Here is a 20041-nt window from a genome sequence, read left to right as displayed (position 1 = left end):
TATTGTTCTATTTCCCTGGTGTTGCCCCTTTACCTTTCTCCTGCTACACAGTGCTGTATAGTTCTCCCTATTTCCCTGGTGTTGCCCCTTTACCTTGCTCCTCCTACACAGTGCTGTATAGTTCTACCTATTTCCCTGGTGTTGCCCCTTTACCTTGCTCCTCCTACACAGTGCTGTATAGTTCTACCTATTTCCCTGGTGTTGCCCCTTTACCTTGCTCCTCCTACACAGTGCTGTATAGTTCTACCTATTTCCCTGGTGTTGCCCCTTTACCTTGCTCCTCCTACACAGTGCTGTATAGTTCTACCTATTTCCCTGGTGTTGCCCCTTTACCTTGCTCCTCCTACACAGTGCTGTATAGTTCTCCTTATTTCCCTGGTGTTGCCCCTTTTACCTTGATCGTCCTACACAGTGCTGTATAGTTCTCCCTATTTCACTGGTGTTGCCCCTTTACACTGCTCCTCCTACACAGTGCTGGATAGTTCTCGATATTTCCCTGGTGTTGCCCCTTTACCTTGCTCTTCCTACACAGTGCTGTATAGTTCTACCTATTTCCCTGATGTTGCCCCTTTACCTTGCTCCAGCAACACAGTGCTGTCAACAGTGGCAGCTACATAGGCAGCCCAAAATAGTGGGCTACTTACACGCTGGTTTACAAAGTCCATTGAATATGTGGGAGGAACAGACAAATGAAGGTTTTGTAAAACCGAACTGGAAACAGTTGCACACCTTGTTGCTGGTTGTGATATACTAATGGCATAAGGACTGTGTACTGAAAGGCATAATAATGTGGCAAGACTGTTGCACTGGGGACTGTGCAAACATTATGGTAGTGAAGTGACTGAAAAACAGTGGAAACATAAGCCACAAAGCATCATAGAAAATGATCAAGTTTACATCACATGGGATCACCCATTACCAACAGTTGAAAAGATAGATGCTAGAAAACCGGATATAGCGGTCCATGAAAAGAAGACAAAAGTAGCATTGATCACTGAAATCTCCACACCCAGTGACTACAGTGTCTTGCATACAGAGAGACATAAAGTCATAAAATATTAGTATCTGTAAGTAGAAATGAGAGCAATGTGGAAGAAAGATACCCAGACAGTTAAAATAGTAGTAGGAGCAAGGGGTCTTATAAAAATAATCTACAGTCGTATTTAGATATGTTACCAATACAGGTAGTCCCATATGAATTGCAGAAAGAGTCATTACTGGGCACATTGCAGGTGCTGCGAAGAGCAGTTTTGGCTGATGTCAAAGATTGAAACAATACTAATTTCATGAATTTTAATCGTACTTTGACGTAGGAATGGGGTCCATTTCTGTCATGGTATTAGAAACCCAAAAGACTTGGAGAAATTAAAAAAAGGTAGAGAGGTGGATAACTTGCTGAATACTTGTAGAGACAAGAAGGGGGTTGGGCCCATCAATGGCTAAAAAGAAAAATTTCAGATGATCAGATATGGTATGGCTATCATGAACAGCAGACCATACAACAGTTGTAAGATGCCCGTGTTTGCGGGACGTTCTGAGAGGACCTGTAGTTCTTATTTAAGTAGATACCTTGATTCTGACACCTCACAAAATATAAGTTGCAAGTTTAGTATGTAATCTCTGCTTATGCAATACATATACTAAATGTTAACTTTTGTATCCAAAGTTTGCTTTAAGAGTCATTAGAATAAAATATTTGAGAAAAATTTCCGTCCACACAGTAATTACTTCTTGACAAAATGCACATGCAGTGGGATAATAGGGGCAGAAATAAGGTAACATGTAACTGTAAAATTAATAAAAGTGAGTAATAAATGGATTAAGATACACTTTCCTGAAACAGTAGAGTTGCAGTATGCAAACTACTAAATCCTTCCTTAAAGTTAGCTAGAATAATATTCTGTCAATTTGTGACATTGAGCAATTATACCAGCAGGGGGAGCAATTGAACAAGTATATTTGAGCTCTTTCCTACAAACAGGAAACCCTGGCTGAAGTGGTGTCATGTTTTAAAATAAGAGAGATATAATTTAATTGAAATATGACACACACTGACTGCAACACACTAGCATAACAGTAAGGTGGAGTTAGAGATAATGAAAGAAGGGGGGATTCATAAAAGTCCATGTTATAAAGGAAGGTTTGAACTGTCTGCAAACAGCTAAAGTTAACTTGGAGTATGCGTCTATCTGTTTGAGCCAATATTCATTATCCCCTGGAGAGCACTCTGCTTTGGCTTGTAAGCAACACCCCCCCCCCACACACACACACACACACACACACACACTCTTCCATTTTCTCTCTTATTCCCTTCTGTTAGCAAATAGTATCCATAATTGATAAATACTGTGTGTTTGTTAATTTAAACTGAGACCACAGTAGCCTACTGATACAAGGTTATCCTGTTTTTCCACCTGAAAAATGGTTAAGAAATGACTTACAGTTTCAGAGTAGTCCTTGGTCAGTTCTGATTGTTTCTTAAACACAAACCTGACTTTGCTTTGGCTCATTAGCAGCAGTACAAAAGAACTGCCTGCTCACACCCTTGTTCTCCTCTCCCCCTTCCCTGTTTATTACCTTAAGCCAATCCCAAAGTTAATAAATATTACCTGTGGCAGGCACCATTTATAAAACTACAACCATTCTTTGAGCACCTCATGCTCGGCTCTGCCATAAAACTTATTAAAACTGCCTGAACTGGGGCACAGCTAACTGATAGTTTGTGGAAATACAGGGTACCTACCTGAGTTTCCACATTCACTATCATATGTTCTTTTATCAATTTACTCTGTTACCTGATTGTTTCCAGCCCCCTCATAAGAGCAACTAACAGGGTCTCTAGACAACCACGGCACTAAACCCAACACTACCTCCTCCATCTTCCCACAACTATCACTCCTCCTCAGCTAACATGTATAAGCATACCATACCTATGCTCACTGTATGCACTCTCCTTGAATATCTTACATCCTACCAAAACTCCATCATTCCCCCACTCGACCACTACCACTGTACTACTATTCACACCACCACTCATGTCTCACCCTCACTCAGCTCCCCTCCCACCAACTCAAGAACCATCCCTATGCACCTCCCGCCTATTCTAGAAACTATATTACTCAAACATAAAGCATCCCTACAACTTAACATAGTAACCCTCCCACCATACCTATTACCCACAAAGCACAATCATAAAGTTTCCCTAATAAACAAACACATTCAAGAACTGAGAAGACTAATAACCTCATGCATATCAAAACTAGCCCTAAGTGGAGACATCCACCCCAACCCTGGCCCTACCATCTCCAACCTCAATCCTCATAATCAGACTAGAAACCGCAACTTCTCCCATATCACAGCCAATAGAAAGCCAAGTGACTTCCTTCTACTAAGCCTAAATATTAAAAGTATATCCAACAAAGTCTATGCCACCATAGACTTGTACTCCCCAGAAATAGTCATCTTGACAGAAACCTGGCTAAAACCTCACATTACCAGTGAGCAAATCCTTCCTACCGGTTATGGCATGCTAAGAGTAGACCGGCTAAACAAGAAAGGAGGCGGTGTAGCTATAATATTTAAACAGCATCTAAACATCCAGATCTTAAAATCATCAGCTCCACAAATAGGAAATGAAGAAATAATATATACCAACCTCAAAATAAACCAAAACAAAACCATTAACATAATTGGATGCTACTTCCCATCTGGCCAAAACATCCCTCCACTAGACAACCTCCTCATCTGGTCTACCCACCATCTCCCCCAAGAAACAATAATTTTAGGCGATTTTAATATTGACTGGCAATCCTGTTCTAGCAACCATCCATCCCATCATGTAAACCTTCATGGCTTCACCCAACTAGTCCAGTTGCCAACCAGGATAAATAAAAACTCCAACAAGCACACTACACTGGATTGGATACTAGTCAGTAAGAGCCCCCAGTCATATATAACAGGTTGCTTATCAGATAGCCTCAGTGATCACTCCCCAACATTCCTACTCAAAAAATACCTATGCCAAGCAAAACCTGTCATCTACTGTCAAATAAGTAAAAAACTAAACTTTAACCCACTCACATTTATCTCATCCCTCAAAGAATGTAACTGGCACCCTCTAAAGTACGTCAGTCTTGACGACGCAGTTGAATTTTTTAATACTACCTTTCTGAGCATCCTTAATTACCATGCCCCCATAAGACTTTCCAGAACCAAAGCACAACCCCCCCATGGCTACAGAAAACCACTAAGTCAGAAATGAAAAACAGGGATAAAGCCTGGTAGCACTGGTGCAAAACCAACCCCCCCCCCCTCAACTAGACAGAAATTCCTAGAACTATGCAACAGACTCAAAAAGCTAATAAAACAGGACAAATTCCAATACTACCAGTCTGCCCTAGACTCCTCCCAACACAGCCCCAAACAATTCTGGTCCTCCATAAACTCCATCCTCCACCAAGGTAAAGTCAATACCCCTCCTCCTAACATCCCTCACTCCTCCGTAAATATTGCTACCTCATTCAACACACACTTCACACAAACCATACTATCACTAGCTAAACAACACAACCCCCCTCCCCTCCAACCCACACCTTCAACTAGTAATCTTCCCACTGCCTTCTCTTTTTCTCCTGTACCTACCTCCAACATAAAAAAACTCTTAACTAAACTTAATCCCACCAAATTAGCAGCAGACAACCTCCCAAGTGAATACCTACAAATCGCAGCTGATGCTCTGGCCTACCCAGACTCCATCTTGATTAACCGATCTCTGTCAGAAAGTTACGTTCCCACACTATGGAAAGTATCACATATAATTCCACTCCACAAAGGCAGCCCCTCCACAGACTAACCAATTACCGCCCCATAGCTATTCTCTCTCCACTCTCCAAAATACTAGAGAGATGCATTCACTCTCAGGTCTCAAACTACCTCCTTACTAACAACCTACTTTCCAATACTCAGCATGGCTTCCGACCAAACCATAGCACCACCACTGCCTTACTCTCCTTTACTAACACTATCCTTCAGCATAAAAACAATGGCCATCTCTCCTCTGCTACTTTCCTAGACCTATCTAAAGCATTTGACATGGTCCCATACAAACAACTCATCTCTGTCCTCATTAACCTATCCTTTTCTCAATCAGTCACCAACTGGTTTCAGAGCTACCTGTCTGACTGCCAACAATCCGTTGTATGGCAGAATGACATATCTCCCCAACTACCCATCCTTGGACCCCTACTCTTCTCTATTTTCACCAATAATCTAGCCTCTGCCACCAAACATGGCACACTCATACAATACACAGATTACTCAACCATCATCTGCTCAGCCCAGTCCCTACCCAAACTGCAAAAAGTCACACAGGAAGCCTTTTCCTCTGTTGAAACTTGGTTATCCAATGCCCAATTAATACTCATCCCAAACAAAACTAAACTACTCATCTTCCAACCCACCAAACATACTCAAAACAACTCTCACTTTAACATCACAGCAAAAGACAACACCACTATACACCCAACAGAACACACCAAATTGCTAGGAGTGGAAATAGACAATAAACTAAAATTTGACATTCACATATCCATGACCATAAAAAAGTCCACAAAAAACTAGGAGTGTTATACACAAATAAGCAACTTCTCACCAAAGCAGCAAAGATTTCAGTAGCAAATTCCCACCTTATCTCCACCCTACTTTATGCCTCTCCAGTATATACCAACCTAAGGGAATGTGATCTAAACAAGCTAGAGACCTGCTACAACAAAATCGCCAAATTCACCACAGGGGCATCCTACCATAGTCACCACTGTCTCTCACTTGCTGAACTGGGCTGGCTTGAACTCCTTCACCTCCTTCAATGGTATCAACTCTCACTCGCCCCAAACTAGTAAACCATCCACTAAATGTCCCATCCCTCCAGAATCTACTTCAACACAATTGCACCACCAGACCACTAAGATCCAGCAACAAAAATCACTTGCAGATCACTAAAGCCAATAACTCTGCTGGTGAAGCACTATTCTCTTGCTCCATAGCCAAATTATGGAACTCCCTCCCACCCACAATTACCTCTGTACCATCATGCACCCACTTCAAAACTTTACTAAAAGTGCACCTAAAAACATGCTGGCTATGCCCTTGCAACTCCCACTCTAATATCATCCATCCACTATCTTTCTTTCCACCCCACTAACTACCTTGATTATAGCAATCTCGGATGCTCATAAGCCTACTACTTATTATACAGCAGGAACTTCTTATTGTAACAATTGTTAATGTCTGTTATGTACTTCACAGATAAAGATTCTAGTTGTCTACTGATGTACTATGTTTTTCATCTGTAACTATGTTTGTAATTGTTAATTGCTATGTAAATCCAATGTAACTACTGTCTGTATATTTTAACTGTGGAGCTTTTCTCCCCGGCCCTCCGCTGAAAATGGATCTACGTCCAGTCAGACACTCCCGGTCAACAAATGTAAATAAATAAATAACTAAATAAGGTATGAGATGCAACTTCTTGCACTGTTTGATGCAGGTATAATACAGAAATTAGAAATCAAAATTATTCCTGCTGTAGCTTACCCATTTTTGTTGCTTTTTATTTACAATTTAGATGTATAACTTGTTTTATTATTTTAAGCCTCTGTGTTCTCCTTCTCATATGATAATTTCTAATTTCTGTGTTCTTCACTGCTGAAGAATAAGAAGTTCAAATGAATAAAGTTCAAATGTAGAGGATATGAAATGGGTTGAGGTAATGGCCAGAGAGATTGAAACAAAGTTAAGAAAGCTCCTAACGGGAAAACCCAGGCCCAGATGCAGTGCCTAACTTCGGCCTAAAAGTATTAACATCTTTACATGAAGATGTAGCCATGAGTAAGAACTATTTATATGTGCACCCCAAACAGACACCAGCCTGGTTAACAACAGGAAAAATAATGTTCCTACTTAAGAGTGAACCTGCAAGTTATCCTAAAAACTATAAACCAATAACTTGTCTTCTGATGATGTATACACTTTACACTGGAACTGATGCAGAGTTCATAGTCATTTAGAAGAAAACTCAGTCATGACAATAGAACAAAAGGGTAATAAAAGAAAGTCATATGGAACAAAGGATCCTTTGCTGTTAAATAAAGTCATAACGGAGAACTGTAAAAAGGGGAAGAATCTAAGTATGGAATGGATAGACTACAAAAAAGCATTTGACAGTATCCCACATTCATGGATAAAAGAGTGCTTAAAAAAATTGTAACATGCACCCTACACTGATTGATTACACTATAGCGACCATGAAACAATGGCAAACCACTCTGCAGTTAAGCCATGAAAAACGACAGATTATTATTCCAGGTATAAAAATTCAAAGGGGAATATTCCAGGGTGACTTTCTATCACCACTGTTCTTTTGTCTTGCCCTTAAGCCATTAAGCTGTCTACTTAGATTAGCTCATGGCTACAATTTGGCTCCCGGAAAACAACAAAGTGTAAAGACTCCTCATCTTCTTTTTGTAGATGATTTAAAACTGTATAGTTCATCAGATGAAGAACTGAAAGCAGAACTGCAAGTGGTTAAAAAATTTTTAGATGATATAAGAATACATTTGGTCTTGATAAATGTGCAAAAGCAACCTTTAAAGCAGGAAAGCTGCAGCACTAAGAAAACATCAGTTTGAGACAGGAATATGATATAAAAGAACTTGAGCAAGAGGGAGTTTATACATATTTGGGAATTAATGAAGGATCAACAATAAAACATGAACAAATGTGAATAAAACTTAGTAAGGAATACTTTAGAAGACTAAAATTAATACTGAAAACAGCGCTGACATCTAGGAACAAAGCTCAAGCTTTAAATCAATTTGCTCTTCCAGTCTTAACTTACAGTTTTTAAGTGTTTGACTAGCCTCAAAAGGGGATAGAATAGGTTAGACAGGAGAACAAGAAGGATGCTTCATGCCTCTTCCAATGATTTATAAAAATCATTGTATACCAAGACCATATATTTCCCGTTCTGAAGGAGGTATGGGCTATAAGGAAACATGTAACTGTAAAATGAATAAAAGTGAGTAATGAATGTATTAAGATACACTCTCCTGAAACAGTAGAGGTGCAGTATGCAAACTACTAAATCATTCCTTGGTTAGAATAATATTCAGTTTGTGACATTTAGTAATTATACCAGCAGGGGGAGCAATTGGACAAGTATATTAGAGCTCTTTCCTGCAAACAGGAAACCCTGGCCGAACTGGTGCCATGTTTTAAAATAAGAGAGAAGAACTTCATTGAAATATGACACACATTGAGTTTAATACACTAGCAGTAAGGTGGAGTTAGAGATAATGAAAGCAAGGGGATTCATAAAAGTCCATGTTATAAAAGAAGATATGAGATGCAACTTCTTGCACTGTTTGATGCAGGTATAATACAGAAATTAGAGATGAATATTCTTCCTGCTATAGCTCACCCATTGTTTGTTGCTTTTTATTTACATTTCGGGTGTATAACTTGTTTTATTATATTAAGCCTGTGTGTTCTGCTTCTCATATGATAATTTCTAATGTCTGCGTTCATTGCTGATTCTTTGTAAGACTCCAGTTAACTGTTCATTAACTTGTAAGCATTAAAGAAAAATCACTGGTGTGCAGCATGTCACAGAGTATATCCGAAACTATATTCTTGCTCAGCATGTCTTTATAGAGAAATAAAACCTTATTTAAGTAAATATGCAGTTTTTAACTATATGCTGCTTAACTATTGCCTCTAGGTACCAACTAGGGTTGCCACCTTTTCAAATGCTCAAAGTGGGACATTTTTTATAGAAACATCAGATTTTGCAGGGCAAAACATACCCATGGCAAGTACAAATGAAATAACTTCACTTTTTTGCCAAAATTAAAGCTTATTCTTGTAGCATTTGAGTTGCTTATTCTGTTTCTTATAACATGTAGGTGTTTCATATACAAAATAACTGTTTTATGCAACTAGTAAAGAAAATATAGGAAATAATTTTATCCTAAAATCTCAGGACATTTGCCATTTTTTTTCAATTTTTTTTTTTGCAGGACACAACCGCCCAAAGGGGGACTGTCCCTCACAAAGTGGGACAGGTGGTAACCCTAGTACCAACTGTTTTTTTTTTTTTTCACTTTCTGTGGCCATTAATGTCAACTGTGAGCTTGTACCAGTCAGAGGACTCTTTGTACTGTTCTTTATTACAAACTAAAATATTTTATTTTGAAAAAGACACAAAACAAACACTTTTTCAACAACATTAGTTTATGTAATATACTGACAGTATATGTTAGTGACAGACATATTTACAGCAATGCCTTGTACTCAGGAAAAGTTATACAATGAACTTCCGAAAGTAAACTGGGCAGGCAGGTGAATTCAAAGATTTGATGCATTCTGTAGATGAACATCCAAGGCTGCATTCCACAAAATACAATGCATGGATCTAAAAATGAATGTACCATACCAGAAAATATCTATTTGCATAATAAAATCTACACCAAAAATAAACAAATCTCATTGTGTGAAGGCATGAATGCCCCCCCCACCTCTACCCAACTTATAGTTCTCATTTGCAGCATGATGTCTAAATGAGATGATTTTATAGCAAGCAGTAGTCATACATCATTGTTGCTCCCTACCATAGACACACAATATAAAACAGACAAGAAGCAGAAACCAGAATATCTCTGTGAAATTCAGGAACTTCCAGACTGCACTAGGCATGACACCCAAGAAAACAAATACAGATGTGCCCAGCCAGCATTCTTTCAGCCTTACTCTACATAATCTCCTTACTTCCTCAGTTTACATCATAAAGAGTACGTGTTTGAGCACACATCACCTTGAATGCAAACTAGTGATCTGCTTTGCATGACTTTCTTGTTTAGCCATTTGGCACAATGCCATCTCCCTCTTGCGCAATTTAGTAATTTGTGCTGTATTCTTTTAACATTCAGATGTGAATCTAGAATGATATTTTATTAACACTTGGTAGGATTTGTTTCATGAGTTTTTGTCATCATGAGACATGCAAGCAGCCTTGCTTATGTGCCCAAATCCCCTTAGGACGTGCCTGGATGGTACCAGGACAAGTCAAGGCAGTGTTATTCTTTACAACATTTTGGAGCATTACTGACAATGAGAGAACTTTTGATGTTGTTATTCCATTTTATGTTCAAATGTATTTCTGCTGTGGTTAGTCTGGGTTCTCACTGTGGCAGGCCAGCCACAGCAGTTCTAGGTGGTTGTCACAAACTCTGCATCATTTTTTTTTGTTCAGGTTCAAAACTTTATTACTTGCATCACATTTTGTATACTGTCTTTTTTGCTCTTGATTTTTTCAGTCATAACTGTTTGTATTATTAAGTTGTAGGCTAATTACTGATTTATACTGCTGCATCTTAAATAATCGGCTAAAGTTAATTATGTTGTAAATCAATACTGTATCTGTACTACAGTGTACAGGGATAGTTCAGATGGTGATGCATGGATATGTCCCCTTTTATTAATCAAAGCCCAAGCCTACTACCTAGAGTTGTGACCCCCTCCCACACACACACACACACACACACACACACACACACACACACACACACACACACACACACACATGAGTAATGAATCAAGGGGCACTCACTCTTTTGTAAATTTCTAAATGTGTCTTTGTTTAATATTGTATCTTTGAAGCTTTTATCTTTAGAGACCCAGTAAAAATGGGCACTTCCCAGTAGTGGATAGCAGTTCAACAAAATGCAATCAATTGTAAATAAATAAATGTTGCATTTTCCATCCTCAGTACATATTATTCCTAAGTAATGATTACTAGCTGTATGCTTTCCTAGGTTTGCATGGTCCTCTGGCCAGGTAAATAGTTGGTTCATTACATACAATCATACTTAACAGTTCTTAATATAAACAGAACCTTGGACATTTCATAATGTTGACAAACTTTCATTTACAGTTTTTACTTACTTATTATTGGCTCTACCTCCTGATGACCTCCTCGACTTCTAACTCCTAGCTCCTTCTACCAGACACAGCTCATCACTGTAGCACTGTGCTTCTACAGAAGCTGGCAGGTGGGAGCCCTTCCTGGAGAGCCGTGTCACTGTCAGCTTGTAGGAGTTTGTACTTCTGAAGCCAAAGGATGGTCTCGGCAACCGTCATCATTTTAAGGAAGTACCCAGGCGTACTCTGTACACTTAATCTACATTTTTCTAAACATTTCAAAGAAACATTATGACTCACAATATAAAATATCTAGGAATAGCTGAAAGTAATGTTTGCAGCACATATCTGTATATGCAACATATTTAGAAATAACACTTCTTTTTATGATTATAGGGTGCAATGCCTAAAATTCAGAGTGTATTTGTTAAATCTATATATGGCAACATTCAGAGAGGTGTACTTGTATTATAAAGTTAATTGTTAGAGCTGATACAATAACTTGATGTCTGAGCACAAAATAACAATTTCTTTCTGTTTCTCTTTCTAGTGGTAATTTAGAGTAGTTATTTCATTATGTTTGTTGCTGAGTTGGCGAGTTGTAGTTTCCACCTGTTGTTCGGCTACCTAGGGATGACTCTACGACCTGAAAAGAGGAGAAATTTGTCATCATATACGCTGGTTACTTGCTATTAAAGAAAGGGACTTGGAACAGCCACTAACATCAAGGATGGATATGCAAAGGCCTCTATATAATGCCTTTTGCTTCATAAAAGACACAAACTCATTTAAACTCCCTACTTCAGAGGATGAACATACCAGACAGAGAGTTGGAGCTTGCATTTTTGTATAATATTATGCATTTCTAGCTCTTTTACACCACAGATTAAGTAATTTATTTTTGCTTCCTAACTCTTGTTTCAGACATTCAGAAAATGAAATCAGATCTTAGACTCAGTTTATAACATTTAAGAATTCATCTTTACATTTTAGCTCCCAGCAAGGTTATATGACCTTGTACTTTCAAAACTAACTAGTTTTCTGATGTAACTGAAGTAACTTTATTTTTCCAATAAGTGTGCCTTAGTGTATCTGTGCTTATACTGTATATATACACTACTCTGTATAAACTATGTTGGAGCATTTCTCACAGGTGTCGACTGAAACTGGGCCCTTCTTAATCAGATTTTCCTACTTAATAAATATTTACCACATTAAACAAGTATTTTGTTATTTTTGGTAGGGTTGGAGATGATAGTTTGAAACTTCAAACTAGCATTTACTTAGTCACCGTTTAAGTGTGTGTACATTATCTGGGTTAGAAATTTTACATTTACATTCAAAGCTTATTGTTAAACTATTAATTATTCTTAAGTTTCACATTATTTCACTTATTTCTTTATGTTGTTAGAAATAATATGAGGTTTTAGGATGTGAAAGTTGTGCCATTTCTTAGAAAATACTGCTGTACAAGTTCTGCCTATTCACTTTGTTTTCTCGTTGTGCTTGGACTTTGCAGGTAGTGTAGAGTATAAAGGAATGTTTCTGCAAAAGAACCAAAGTGAAGATGGCCATCTAAGGACTGGAGATGTCCCTGTCTACAGTGTTGGTGACCAGGCTTTGAGGGAGTGAGCAGTGCACTAGAGGCCTGCCAGGGGAGAAGAATAAGCAGTATTAACAAGCCCTTCCTACCCTGAGGGGGGTAAATGGGTGATTAATTTTCCTGCAGTACTAGGACCTTGGTCAGGCACTTAGTACATAGATGAGTATGGACATTCTGACAGACACTTCTGGGTACATCCATGGAACCACAATTACACTGTATGGATTTCATTGCATATTATTTGTTTTGTGGGTGGGGAAGAAAGCAGGTAGGGCATTAAAAGCATAACAGGATGGCCCCCACCTCCTGTCCACTAGATAAAGAAATCAAGGAAGGACAATGGAATAAAGGTGATGCTTGGCAGTGGGTCTGAGTGTTGGGAGACATAAAAAAATCTAAATTGAAACTGTGTTACGTCCTGTGAATTGTTACTGGTTAGAGGGCTTAAATTTATAAAGGAAAGCTTATCCTGGGTTTTACAAAACCACAGTTCTGTCACGTCTCCTATAAATGATTAACTCCCAGTCCCCAAAGGGTAACTGATTGATCACAAATGATTAAAAATACTGTTACCTGAAACAGCAACCCATACAATATTAACATTGTTTTTACAGGAAGGTAAGTACCCCCAGATGCCTGCAAGAGTAAATAGAGTCGCTACACAAAATCCAGTCTTACAGTATTATTAGATGATCAGCAAACCAAATGGGGATACATAATACTGGGGCATCAGAAATAAAAAAATAATATTTGATCAAATGTGTGTCAAACACTCTTAGGGAATCCACTTGTAATGTCTTGTTTTTAACACTAGCAGAGTATGAGAAACAATTTTTCTCAGATGAAAATCAATTTTGTTTCCTATGTCCATATATATAAATGTAATTTGAAATGTATGAGACCACACGTGTCTCAGGAAAAACATACAACATTTGACAGATACAAATATGACAGCACAGGCATGTTACAGGTCCATTTTTCAAAAGTACACTCATTTATGTCAACTTATTCGAGTTTATGTTGTTGACAAAGATAATCTGTCAGCAAGTCAAGAGAATGTACTGACTTACTCACGGACATATAAACAATATGTATATCATAAAAATAAATTTTTTGTAGGGGGGCTTGCCTCTTGCAACTTCCATGTGGCAGACTACGTCTACTATACCCCCTGCTACTTATATATGCAAACATGGAGCTCACACTGTCACAGACAAAGGCTAACTATCAAATCTCCATATATAGGGCTGCTCCCCTCCACCCTTGACAGACATCAAGCACTTGCCTCTACAACACATTGTCCTTTTAGATAAGAAGGACAGTCAGCGAGAGAAACTTAATTTTTCATCTCTTGATGAGTTCTCCCACAAATAAAAAGACTATCCTTGTTACCATATTTTGGTATGTTGACATATTAAAGGACCGCAACTAATTATTGGGTATGACCATGCTTAAAATCTGGTTTATTTCTTATCAAATCTCAGCATTTCTACTGAATATTTTGCCTCAGAGCTTGCAGAACATAATTATGCTGCCTTCTGGGGCAGTCAGTAACCCCTACATTCTTAGCAAGGGCATAGTGGGCATACAGATAACCTGTAATATGGTTATCAGTGATACAAGTCCACCTAAACAGATATCCAAATAAGAAACTGACTTGGTACTTTTCAAAGTGACTTTGCAGTGCACTTTCCAGATTTTGAAATCTGTCAGCAGCTATTAAAATGCAGGGAAGCCACAGTTCTACCAAATATCACTTTTTCATAAATCAGTTTACAATCTCAGCAGCTGTCTTATCAGCACAATAGAAAAAAAAAAGCACAGACCCTGTAAAAAAGATAGATATGCTGACAAAATAAACCTGAACCACCATCACAACAGTTTTTAGGTGTCAGAGATAAATTTTGAAGGTTGACATGTTTATAGAGTACCTGTTTTAAGATGTTGAGGGTGTAAGAAACTTATCTCCTATGAAAATGTATGTGCCTACCAGGCTGTTACTCAGCCTTTTCAGGGTCTATATATATATATATATATGTCGTAGATCAATAATCACCCTCTTTTACTCATAAAAAAGGAGATCTTCATAAAGGGCTATTGTGCATGGAGGAGATAAAATGCATTTTGTATTTATTTAATTTATTTACATTTTGATTACTGGGTTATCCAACTGTATTGAGGCCTATTTTTAGAAGAGTCCCAAGGAGAAATGCTCCAAGCCAATTAAAAAATAATATTTTTTTTAGGGGGGGAGACATACAGTTACAGAGAAACAATATATAGTCCATTTGTAGCTGTGCATAACAGTACAATGGCATGGATGTCAACATCTTCATTCTGTGTTATTACCTTCCTTAAGGCAAAGGGTATATGGAAGTTTGTAATACCCTGAACTGACTATAGAGTAGTATTGACATTTTCAACCTTAAAGATATGGTTGTCATATGTAGATCCACAAACGGAATCAGATTATCCCTATGTCCTGCTAAAATGAAAGTTCTGAATGTTGTTTTGATTTCATTTGGACATGAAGCATGCACTGAACTTATTCATTTGGTAATCTGGTATATCTGCTGATCAGAAGTAACCATTTTCTGAGATAATATTGGCTAAATACAAATATTGCATTAATGATATGCCAGCAAGAATTGTACAGTCATAGCATAAATGAATAAATATAGTTTCCATATGCAGCTTTTCACAGCTTACCTACAGGCTACTGTATATCTACATAAGATACATGAGTTAGCTTTAATTAGTACAATAAAACTGTTGATCATAGACAAAACTATCCAGGCCATGAAATCTCTTGGTAAATCATCTATCCAGATTACAGAAAGTATAAAAACCTCCTCACTCAGCCTCACTAGCACTGCTAGGTCCCTTTTAATTCAGATAGCAGAATTACTTGCAAGTGCCACCTTGGAACTGTTCTCCTAATTGTCGCTGTTACAGACAATGGGCAGGATTCATGAAGCCTCCATGTAAGAGTTATAACTCTTACACGGAGGCTGCAGTTAAACGGAGTGATGTCAGCATGCTTTGCATATTCATGAGAGCATGCTGAATCACACCTAAGGCTAACACGGTCCATGTAAGACAGTAGGGGGCGTGTCCGTAGGCCGAGCCCTGTAAGCGGACACGCCCCCAGAAGAGTAAAAGTGCCCAAAGTAAACATCCACGACAGAGTCCACGGAAATGTGAATAAACACAACACAACACATGCCCCCACAGACTATGAACAGAAAATATATAAATAAACATGTTATATATTTTTTTAAATTGTAAAAATGTTTAACCGTGAGTGCACTCGTTTGCGCGGGCGTGCCCGTAGTGCAGCTACAGTTAGCAGTCAGTGGGAAAGCATATAAGAACTAAATATGCAAAGTAAGCCAAGAAGCAATAGCGTAGAGGTAGAGATGTTGGCTGAAGAGCAGGCATTCATGGTTCAAGCCCCCACAACACCAATTTTTATTTTTAGCAAAATATGCACAAAACAAGTCCCTGACAAATATGTACACATAAAATCACATTTTATGTAAAATGTAATGAAATAGCCCATTTATATTGAAGAAATGTGAGGTAACAAAAGAATAAAAAATGCCAGATGTGCCCATAGCTGAGCTACAATTTAACAGGGTGAGTGCATCTGCCCATACGTGAGCAGTGGTTTAACTGGTGCAAAATGAGTGCCCGTAGCTGAGCAGTGGTTTAACACACTGAATCTAAGTGCCCCTAGCTCAGCTGAGCGTAATATGCGTGTCGATAGCCAAATGAGGCTTAAACCAGCGTACCCCGTTGGTGCAGAGCTGCGCACTGCGCAAACAAGCTAACCGATGGGCAACGTTGAGCAAGCCGTATCAAAACTGCCTTTACACAGACACACCCCTCAGCATGTCTAGACAGTCATGAAAAATAAAACGTAGTGGCCAGGTTCGAACCCAGGATACTATACACCATAGTCAAGGTACCAAACCACTAAGCCATGACAGCAGTACCTATAAATGCAATAATAGCTAATATATAGGAATGAATACAAACTGGAGCATGACAATGCAGGTTTACTGAAGTTGATACAATTCCAAAATGGCCAATCACAGATATGTGCGGGAAAAACGGACTATATAAGCCCCATAGGTGGGAATACACAGCATAAACGATTGTAGAACTGAACTGCAGGCAGAATGACAGGAGTAGGAGAGGGTAGTTGCTTTCGAGCACAGAGGTGGGGCATTGAGGAGTCCAGGTACATGGTCTGGCTCCTAGTTCACAATCATGAGGCCCAACTCATGCAGGGCCAGGTCCTCTGGGGAGCATACAGGGCTGAGGCGTGGGACGGTTGGCTCATGATCTCACCAGTGCCACAGGGATTCCAAGGACTGGTGAGCAGGTCCGTCACCACCATGCGGACCTGAAGAGATGCAAGCAGGACCAACTGAACCTTTGGATCCAGGAGGCCGGCAAATGCCCAACGCCCCACTACTGAGTAAGTTACATTTAATTATGTATGTAAGAAATTAAACTAGCTGATATTATGGAGATGTGTATTCCAATATTACTTCATTTATATTACAGCTGCAGGTGTCCATTCTGCGAACCGCAGAGCCTATGGCGATAGGCTGGTGCGGTTGCGCCACCAGGCAGGTCAGTAATCCACTACCAGTAACTGTAAAGAAATATAAAAGTATGGCAGTCAGCAAAAGAGTGCAGTGTAGTCACTAAGGAATAAAATGTGCACTTAACAGTGTGAAAGTGTCTGCATGTATTGCTTGATTACAAAAGTGTGTTGCAGCCTGTAGGCCAAACAGAAAAATGAAAATGTCTGACATAAATTCTGAAATAAAAATGCCCCACCTGTAAGAAAATAGTACACAACCTGCAGCAGGCTGAAAAGTATAGCTGCAGAAGATGATGAAATATCATGTGTGAAATATATCCCTGTTGAAATACTGAAACATGACAGAAGTGAGACTGCTGGAAAGGATTGTAATAACTACAGGTAAAACATGTCAATAAAGCCTAGAAGTAAGTACCATCCTGAATAGTAAAATGAAAACAAGTGAGAGAGTGTGAGAAAGTGTCATGAATCCAGAAATACAGTAGTAATAACCCCTGAATAAAGTATACTGCAGTCAAGACAGAGAATCAAAACTAATCAGTGAAATCTGTTCAAAGTGTTGTTGCATCTGGAATGTGTATCCCAAAATCTGGATATGTTGCTCTCAGTCTGCAATATGCAGATAGTATGATTGTCTGATATACCAAACATCCACACTTGTCTACAGCTATATAAAGCAAATGTAGCAGGATGATGTAGCTGAACAAAGCTAGATATGAATGTGTATGAAGAACAATAAAATGTATATTGATGTTGCAGTAACAGTCCTATCACCAAGTTGAAATAGTTATCATATAGGAAACTGTAGTTAGAACAGTAGTGTGTATATATCTGTAGCTATTAGAAATGTACAGCATATGTATTGGTATTTGAAGGTGTTAATATTATTTTCTTCCCCCCACCCTATAACCACATATAACCCATTCCACGTAAAAATGGTATGTGCAATCACAATTAACACCCCTGGACGTTTGTCCTGTTGGGTCATATATATTTGCATGTCCGTTGATGCATCTGCCCTGTTCATACATCCAAACCTGATGGCCTGTTGCCATCAATTAACCCTGCATGTTGTTGGACTGTGTATTGCTGTTCAAATTATGCATGTGTTATGCACGCTGTTCAATGGTGTGAATATCTGGGTGTTTGGTTAATGGGAATACTAATGCATGCTGTTACAACTAATTGTGAATGGTATTATATGTCACTAACCCAAACTGTCATGACATAATGCAAAATATAGGACGACAGGGAAGGCGGGTTCCAGCGGACCCACCTCTCCCACCTCAGCTGGCGAGTGCACCTGGCACTAGTGCCGAGTCTGGACCCTCCTCCAGTGGCCCTGTGCCACCTGCAGGTGGAAGCGCTGCAGGGGATGGGGCTTGCCCCCCCCCTCTGCAAGTGTGGCTGGAGGAGAACCACCACTCACCCTCCGTAGCATCTGGACTGTGGTGCGTAGGGAGATTCGGGACTCTGTTCTCATGCCCGTATGCCAGCTTGAGGCACGGGTGGCACAACTTATGGGCATGCCTGTTGCCCGGCCTACACAGCCCCCAGCACAGCCCCATCTTGGGCAGTGAAGGAACAGTGGCAACTGCCTATGGGTGGGGATATCAGTTCCACTGTTGCCATCTCTGGGCTCATGGGCTCTGGACAGTCAAACCTCCGTCCCAGTCAATTGTGTAACCCCCCCCCATACGTGTCATACACTGCCTCTGTATGCATCTTGTTTGTCTTGTCTGTTTACCTACCCAACCTACCTCCCCAGCTGTACCGACTTCCTTCACCTGACATACCACTCTCACCTGAAAAAAAAAAAAAGGGGGCACTCTGTACCCACAAAATTTACACCCCATACATAGCTGCCCATACCGCACATATGTCTACCAGACATGGAAACTATCAATTACAATTGGCTGTACAACAAGTATTACTGTTGTCCTTACACCTCTCTCAGGGGTGGAAGGTATCAAATGTCACACCAAATTACAAACATATGCACAGCTGTTGCTGATGAAGGAATGGGCAGCTATGGGCCTTACCTATATCCCTCCTGCAAAACCCAAGCTTGTTTCCCTACTGTCTTACCCTCTTTGTGACCCCTTTTTCACCACTTTCCTGTCTCCCCATTTTCATTTCTTTCAAAGAAAATAGCGCAGGTGTCGCAAGAAGAGTAAGCAGTTAGCGGTTGTAGCGGGTGCGCTTGTGCGTGAGCTAAGCGCCAGTCTTGCGTGAGCTCCAGCAAACCAGTGCTAACCCGTTACAACTGCTTAAAAGTGCCTTAGTCACTTTGATTGACAGGTCCTGTAGTCAGTTCAGAAGCAAAATAAAATCCCACTGGCAGTCCTGAACCCAGGACCTTGGAAACAGTAGTCTGCATGACTTACCACTAAGCCATGACTCTTATACAAGAACATTCTGCTAAAATAAATATATCATGTAATAGTAGGAATGAATGTAAAGGGAATATAGGATGTGTAGTACACAAAGCATGTCATTTAGAATTACTGTCAAAACTAGTGGATTTCCATAATAGTAGTGTGTGAACAGAAACAGCCATGCTAGTTGGTAGCTAGTAGGTAATAATGTCACTATAGCACCTTGCAAGCCACACACATACTCACAGCAGGATAATCACTGCCCATACCCCACAACCTCTTACAGGAACACATCTGGACCAAGTAATAAAATATGTGGAGCAAAGGCCCAAAACCAGGGACACATTACAAATAATGTTACAAAAAAGGCAGACATTTCAGAGAGTAACAGGGTCTGCATTTTGTGGGATATTTGGAAGGGTATGAAGTCTGAAACTTGAATGTTTGTCACTATATTCTGACTTGAGC

Source organism: Protopterus annectens, chromosome 6.part0 (genome assembly GCF_019279795.1).
Source record: "Protopterus annectens isolate FY-2018-M chromosome 6.part0, PAN1.0, whole genome shotgun sequence".
Lineage (NCBI taxonomy): Eukaryota > Metazoa > Chordata > Ceratodontiformes > Protopteridae > Protopterus > Protopterus annectens.
The sequence above is the reverse complement of the archived record's forward strand: the minus strand, read 5'-3'. Positions refer to the sequence as shown.